Raw genomic sequence first — 8,726 nt, 5'->3', positions numbered from 1 at the left:
TCATTAACAACATCCATGGTCTCTCCTCAGTGTCACATCTTAACCAAGGCCATTTGCAACGCAGTGCCATGCCGAACCACTTGAGGTTGATAATACCGAGCCCTCCCATCTCCAAAGGTAAGCAAAACTCTGGACCAAGGCAGTAGACAATGACCACCATTGATCTCCTGTTCACCCTTCCAAATAAATCCACAGCAACGCCTATTAATGATCTTGATGACCCATGCCGGCAAAGGGAGTACAACCATCCAGTGTAAGGGCAGGGCCATGAGGACCGAGCGAGTGAGAGTTAGATGGCCCGTAGCAGCAAGCATCTTTGGCTTCCTTCCTTTCAATTTTCCTGAGAACTTATCGATGAGCAGGAGGAGATCTTGGCGTTGCAATCAGAAGATGGAGAGAGGTAGGACCAAATATTGGATAGGGAATTGTTGCCTCCTGCACTGGAAATGCTCCTCCATTGCTGCCGCGACCCCTTCGTCGCAACGAATGGTTGTGACAGTACTCTTATACATGTTGATCCTCAGACCCGCGGCTTCACCAAGGAGCTTCAGAATACTAGATATGTTCTGTTAGTCGGCATGCACCGGCCTGAAAAACAAGATAGCATCATCTACGAAGATGGAAGCCATCGGCATCTTGGAGTTGCGTCCAAAATTGGAGGGTAACTTATGATGTACCGCCCACTGCAGCATGCTGTGTAGAGTATCCATGGCAAGGATGAACAAAGTAGGCGAAAGCGAATCGCCTTGCCTGACTCCTTGACCCAGAGAAAATGGTTGGCCTAATTCACCATTAATAAAAACAGAGGAGGATGCAATAGACAGCAGTCCACAAATGCAAGAACACCACCTTCTGCCAAACCCTCTCTTCGTCAGCACTTCAAGAAGGAATTCCCAAGACAGTGTATCAAAAGCTTTGGAAATGTCAATTTTCAAAAGTACGGCTTGCTTGCGTTTCTGATGGAGCCATCTGGCCGCATTGCGCACAAATTTGAAATTCTCGTGCATATTGCGTTTGCATACAAAAGCAGTCTGGGCTTGTGATATTAAAGTGGGCAGGAGGGGGGCAACACGAACACCTAGCACCTTGGCAAAAATCCTTGCCACCCCATGAATGAGATTAATGGGCCTGGAATCGCTAACCTCGAGGGAGTCTGATTTCTTTGGCAGCAGAGTGATAATGGAGGAATTGAGATCACCAAAGGAGTAGAAACAGCCATCATACAAAGTCCTCATAACTGCCATGAGATCAGGTGCTATAATTTCACAGCACACCTTGAAGAATATCCCCGAGAACCCATCTGGCCCCGACGCCCTATCCGAGGGCATGTCCATGATTACCTTCTTAACCTCTTCCTCCGTGAATGGGGCTTCCAGGCTATTGGCCACAGCAGGCGACAAACGCCCCGAGTTGAGATCCTCAAGGCAAATAGTGCGGCCTCTGCGATCTGTGGTGCCCATCGGATTACTGAAGAACTGGGTTGCCATGTTCAGTTTGTCTCTGTTATCCGTGACCGTTAGGTTGCCCTCCCTGAGGTAAGGAATCAAGTGTTTTCTGCGTCTCCCCTTGGCTTTCATATGGAAGTATTTAGAGTTTGCATCCCCCTCCTTGAGGTCACGCACCCTTGCCCGCTGCCTCAAGGGCACCCTCTCTAGAGAAGTAAATTCTAGACATTTACCCTTGAGAAAAGCTTTCAGATTACGCTCTTCCCTCAACAGAGGCCTGGCCTCTTGCGCCGCATCGAGTCTCAAAATGACCTCACTTGCGATCAGTAACTGAAGATTTAGCCGGCTCAAGTTCCTTTGACCCGAACTCCTTAAGGCTTTCGCCGTGCATTGCAACTTGATTTTAAAAATCTTCATCGGGCTGCGGCCTGGGATCTCCTGTCCCCATGCTTCCCTAACAACCTCCATGAACCCAGGAAGCTTGCACAAGAAGTTCTCAAACCAGAAATGGCCAGCCCGCGGCCTAGCTGCCGAACAAGTGAGCAGCAGTGGCGTGTGTTCCGAGATATTAGAACTAAGCGGGATACGACCACTGATGGGGAGAAAATCTTCCCAAGCATTATTGAATAGTACTCTGTCCAGCTTGGCCATTATGGATTGTTCTTGTTGATTGCACCAAGCGTACCGCCTACCCATCATTGGCATATCATGCAGTCCCAGCTTGTTGATAGAGTGTCTAAATTTGGACATGATCCTCCTGTTGCCTCTCCCTGAGCTGCACTCCAACTCCGAGCATGTCAAGTTAAAATCCCCAGTTATAATCCAAGGCATGTGCACTTCATCACCAAAAAGAACTAGCTATTCCAGAAAACGCAATTTATCATCCTGGCCTTGTGGCCCATACACCGATGACACCATCCATTCTTTACCATCCTCTAGATAGAGCACGCGAGCAGAAATCATGAGCTCGTCCTTCTGAATATTAGAGAGCCGTAGCTTATCAGATTTCCAGGCTAATATAATTCCCCCTCTAGTGTCGTCAGCCGGCAGATAATCAAAACCATCAAAGGCAGGGCCAAGAGTTTCACACACCACCGCATCATTCACGAAAGCCAATTTAGATTCTTGAAAGCACACTAATGAGACGTTGTAGGATTGCGAGAATAATCAGATGGAACACCTCCTCGCCGGGCTATTAAGCCCCCTTACATTCCAAACCAACACACCTAGGGACATCTCCATAACAGAAACATAAAACCACTAAAGCCCCACACACACCTGGGCACCACAGGGCTCCACGGCGTCAAGAAGAGAGAAAGCGCTGAATTCTGGCTTCATTGGTTCATCAAAGTTGACTTCATCCGGGGCAAAAAGAGCTATCACCGCCTTGACATGATGTGGCGCCAATGGCTTGTCAAAAAGCTTGATGTATTCTTCCAGGGCTTCATCAGATACCCGTTCTTCTGCCTGAATAACGCCCATTTGTCGGAGCAAAACAGCTTGAGCGTGCCGCACCGACCCCAGATTAGTCCCTCCTGCAGCCTTGCACAGCCGAGCGCTTCTCCCCGGGGTGAAGTTTGGTGGGAGTATCTTCTTTCTACGTGTCGGTGCAGAATTTGCTGGCCGTGGTCCTAGGATTAATGGGGCAGGGGTGAGCCCGAGACATTGACCGACTGCGTCCATGGATCGTATAAGGAAGATTTTTTTAAGGGACGTATAAAAAGATATGAGGAAGCCGGCTGTAAATGCTACAAGTGTAACGACTTGCTCTATTGGTTATTTGACTTTGACCACCTGGACAAAGTGTGGAAGATGAGGGGACCAAGCATGCACTAATTCCGGCCGAGCAATGGAAAACCATCTTGTTTCCACATAAGGACAACGGAGAAACATGCGCCGAAGAATGTTGTGCGGCATCAAGACTGCTCGACAGCACATCATTCATCATTATAACAAGTTCAATTGAAAAACTAATAATAGGTGGTATATATGACTTGTCCGTTCTCTCTGCCGATGTATTCCACATTTCTGATTGCAAAGTTCAGAACAAGTCAAGTCTCGTCAACTGACAGCAGCGCGGTGGCTGACAGGTCAAAGGACCATGATGTCGCCTAGAGGGGGGGTGAATAGGCGTTTTAAAATCTTTTACGGATTTGGTTATATCCTAATGAGGAAATAAACTAAGCAGATACTTTTCAAGAACAAATCCTAAATATACTAGGCTCACTAAGTGCACCAACAACTTAGGATAAACAAGATGAGAACAACGAGGATATGAGTAAGTACAAGTAAGTCACACAAACTTACTCAATGTATATCACGAGAATGGAAATGAATAATACACACAACCACAAGTAAGCAATATAAGCTTGCACAAATTGTATCACAATATATGGAATTGAATAATACAAGCAAACTCAAGTAAGCACTACAAGCTTACACAAGTTATGTCACAAGATATGGAAATGAATGTTGCAAGTTAGCAATTCGCACTAAGCATAAGATAGAACAATAGTAGAAAGTATGAATTGCGAATATAAAGTGTAGGCCTAAATAATCTCTTCAAGGGAATGGCCAACACAATATAATGAGTACAACAAGATATAGTGAATGCACGGTCAAGTGACCAAAGTAAACCACAAGTAAGGAGTTAGGGTTAGGGATAACCAAAGTCACGAAGACGAGGATGTATCCCGATGTTCACTTCCTTGGAGGGAAGCTAGTCACCGTTAGAGAGGTGGATGTTACCACGAAGGCACACCAACGCCGCGAAGGCTCACCCTATTCTCCTTGAGATATCACCACAAAGGTGATTCTCATCCACTAGTGGTAGACCTTGAGGCGGCCTCCAAACCTTCACAAACTTTTCGGGGGACAAATCACAAGTTGATTCCTCACCGGAGCACTCCTACCGCCTAGGAGTCTCCAACCTCCAAGAGTAACAAGAACAAAGGGGAAATGCTCAAGACTTGCTCAAATCACGAATTCCTTTGGTCAAGAGAGGGAGACGGAGTGGATCTATCACTTGATTGGAAAAACTCTCAAGAACTCTCACGAATCTCTCCGGGATCTAAGGTTTGGTGTAGGAGAAGTGAGAGGGAGCCACTTGTGTTCTTGGGGCGATTTGGGATCAAGTGGTCAACCCTCTACCGGATTAGTAGATGGATATATATAGAGGGCCTAGAAAACTAGCCGTTTATGAGTAAGTGACAGCGTCGGGCCGGACATCCGGGCAAGGGCCGGACATCCGGCGGGCACAACCAACATATGAAAATAGGTTCGGGAATTTGCGGGCCGGATTTCCGGGAGGATCCTGGACATCTGGGGCGACCCGGAAGCCTGGACATCCGGCCAAGTCCCGGATGTCCGGCCATTAAAAAAACAGCAGGAACCCCAAAACTGAAACATGCATAACTTTCACATCCGGACTCCGATTTTGATGATCTTGGGCTCGTTTGAAGCTATGGAAAATATCCAGGTCCTCACATAGAGAACCACCCAAGATAAGCCAAAATGGAGGGTGAAAAGCATGCAAGGGTTATACATATACTTTGGGGAACCTAGTTGGCTTTGGATTTTCTTTTGAGATATGTAGGCATATTGTATTTGTATTGGATAGGAGTGAAATATGCCTATGTTGGAATATGATGTGAGTAGAATAGAAATGGATGATGTTGACTTGAAAAAATCCATCACTTACCCCTTTGATCCCCTCTAATAGTGCGGGATCCCTATAACTCAAGAATCATAAAAGAACTATACTAGATAGCTACCAGAAACTCATTCTTGAGCATATATCCTTTTCGATGGTCATTGATCCTCACATCTAAAGCCTAAGGAACTAATACCTTTGACTAGAGCCTTTCAATTGAGCTTTATATTGATGTTTCTTCATGGCTCAAGTTCAAGGCAAGACATTGGAGAAGTCTTCAAGTAGCTCCCCCATGCACAATGTGGAAAGCTTTGCTTTGCATTCATCTTTACTTGCCCATCAGCATTAATTACTTGATGACATACTTTGATGAGCAGCAAGCTTTCTTATAAGCACCAAGCTCATGAGAATTACCTAACCCACATAACATAAACAACACATAGTATGGGTTAGTACACAAAGCCCAATCGATAAATTCTTACCATACCACAAGATCTCATGTGGCACATGATATGCTCTTGTGTGTTGACCATCTTAGAGGTCAATCTTTGATCTTTATCTTGGTCAACATTTATCTTTGCTCCATGATTAATATTGATGTCTTGAAGGCCCTATTGATATCTTAACTATGCTTCATTTCTTCAAGACATAATAACCAATATCTCAATTCACCATGACCATATCAAGTTTCTCCTTGAATATCATATTGGACATCATTTTCTCATTCTCATGCTCCAACATAGTATCTTGAGAGGCACAATGAATTCTTCACTTGAATTACTTGCTTCAAGACATAATAATCCATGACTCAACATATGAGCTCATATTGATCCTATCTTCAAGCATATGTAGAATTCTTCTCTTTAATCATTCTCCCAATATCTTGATCCATCATGGTTCAACCCATAAGCCTTGATGCATGCACAACAATATGTATATGGCATTCATTTCGAATCCATTCTATCTCCTTCTTGCATCACCATGGAACAAACATCCTTTAGTTCATCCAATATTCTTCATGCATTGGAAATGGAACTTTCCTTAAAATGTATAACTCAATGCAAACATTAGTGCATTTGGATTGTCATCAATTACCAAAACCACACATGGGGACTACATGTACTTTCAATCTCCCCCATTTTGGTAATTGATGACAATCTCAACAAGATGGTTTATGTAATGAATTTTAACACAAGTATGCAATTTACTGGAGGATAAATTGTATACTTGAGATAGTATTGATAGAATCAAGTGTCACAAAGATACTTGAGTTTATCAGGCTTAGTGTACTAACATCGAAACTCTCAACAAGAGGGTTTATATAATGAATTTTAACACAAGTATGCAATTTACCGGAGGATAAATTGTATACTTGAGATAGTATTGATAGAATCAAGTGTCACAAAGATACTTGAGTTTATCAGGCTTAGTGTACTAACATCGAAACACTACAAAAGTATTTGAGGTTAGTGGAACCACAATATATAGAGCAAGCCCCCCCACAATATATGCATGTGTGAATGAAATTTGGATTTCCTTGCATATATTGGTTGGCATACACTAGGTGGAGTTTTCTATATATATTCATTCATGCAACAAACATATATAACCAGGGTAGATAAGCATGAGTGACAACAAGCACTTACAAAAATACTTATCTTAAACCCTCTAAACTTATTCCCCATTGGCAACAAATGCCAAAATGGATGAAAAAATCTAGTGGACTAATAATGTATGAGTTCCTCCTTATTGTGTGCATATCGCAAAAATGTGAGTGAAATCAAATGCACATATTCAATGATGAAAAATTTGAGGAGCTCAACCCATATTTAGGATCTAGAATGCAACAAGATAGTATGATATGAAAATAAGATTAAACATGGGAGGAAAATATTCAAAAGATTCAAAGAACATATTTTGGACAAGATAAAATAGGAATATCCAATGTGATCATCATGTCAAGTATGGTCTAAAATACATCTAAAACACATGAGTGCGCAAGGATATATGCAATGCATATAAGCACTCACGACACAACCTCTTATTGAAGCCACACCACACAAAGTGGATGGCAAGGAATAAATGATATCAACGAAATATATGAACTTTCTTATGTATAAAACTTTCTAAGTGGCCAATAATAATCATGATATGTATCCACAAAGAAACCCGTATACACAAAAAAGGTTGTAATTGATAAGAACATGATATCCACGGGTGAATCCACTATTATACAACTTCGAGTCTAGCATAAGAGCAAGGCACATGGCACAAAGTATTAATAAATTGATCTCATTTGCATAACACAAAGTGACGCAAGAAATCAAAAGATCTGACGAGCCAGAAGGATAAAAGAATATTATGATTTGAGCAAAGGAGTGTTCTAAGGAAAATAGAGAAGCTCCCCATGATTTGTGCACTATTTAGATTTTTTATTTGGATACAAGTCCACAAAATAGGATCATCACTCCCCCAAAATCAATAGGAACACGAAGAAATTGCAAGCAAGCATAGGTAACAAAAGAAGCCTAGCAATTGCAACAAACATATGGTTGAGCAACATGTAAATGAGGCAACCTAATAATAGGCACAACCAAAATGATGTGTGTGAGTCACATCAAAGCACTTGAGAAGACTAATATAAGGATGAGAATTAAGCATCAACATAGTCTTGAGTAAATGAGATTCAAGGTTCCAGACAAGTCCTTCCCACACACACGAACTTAAGCAGGTGACACACACATCAAACAAATGGGTTTCACAAGCTCATTAATAGCAAATTAAAAATCAAAGCTTGTGACAACCCATGGTGAAGATAGGAAATGATAGGCTTGTCAAGACAAGCACGAGGACAACAAACTTCACCAAACATGACTGGACTAAGATGCAAAGAGGTAAGACACACACTCATACAACGAATGCTTCCACGTAGCCACCAAAGATATAAAAGGAGAATGAAACGATGGCCATGAAAGAATAGGTATATCAAACTAGAGATGCAACTTCTCTCATGTGCATAAGATTCTAGGTAAATGACATATATATCCACAAAGAAGGGTGTACACATGAAACAGTTACAAAAGGAAAGAATAAGATATCCAAACGGGAGTCATAAAATATACAATGAGATCTTTGCTTGAAAGCATAGCACATGGCTTAATATTCTCTTATTGTATATTAATGAACTCCAAACACACAACCATCAAAGACATCACAACTAGCAACAAGAGATCATTGTTGGGATGCTTTGAGAGAGGAAACAAGTATCACAAGAACGAGTTAATAAATTCATGCCATGAGGCAACCTACACAAGGTTGACCCCATTTCTATATATAGGCATGAAGTAAATACTTGTTACCGAGATAGCATTGGTATGCATCGTAGATCAATAAAATGTCCAAGATTGGCTCTAATTTCCTCACAGTTCCACCACCTTCATGAATAAGCCAATCACCCATGCTTCTCAATGTACCTAAAACATTTTAAGTACAATATGGTCCCCAAATTTATTGGGTCCGAAGTAGTTAGCATAACTACAACACATAGGGAAAAACCACTTAAGTATGTGCATATCGATATGATTTTGAATTTCATGCACATCTTAGCTATTAAGAATTTGATGGATTTA

This window comes from Triticum dicoccoides, chromosome 2A, assembly GCF_002162155.2.
Source record: "Triticum dicoccoides isolate Atlit2015 ecotype Zavitan chromosome 2A, WEW_v2.0, whole genome shotgun sequence".
In the NCBI taxonomy this organism is placed as follows: Eukaryota; Viridiplantae; Streptophyta; class Magnoliopsida; order Poales; family Poaceae; genus Triticum; species Triticum dicoccoides.
Note: the sequence above shows the minus strand (reverse complement) of the source record.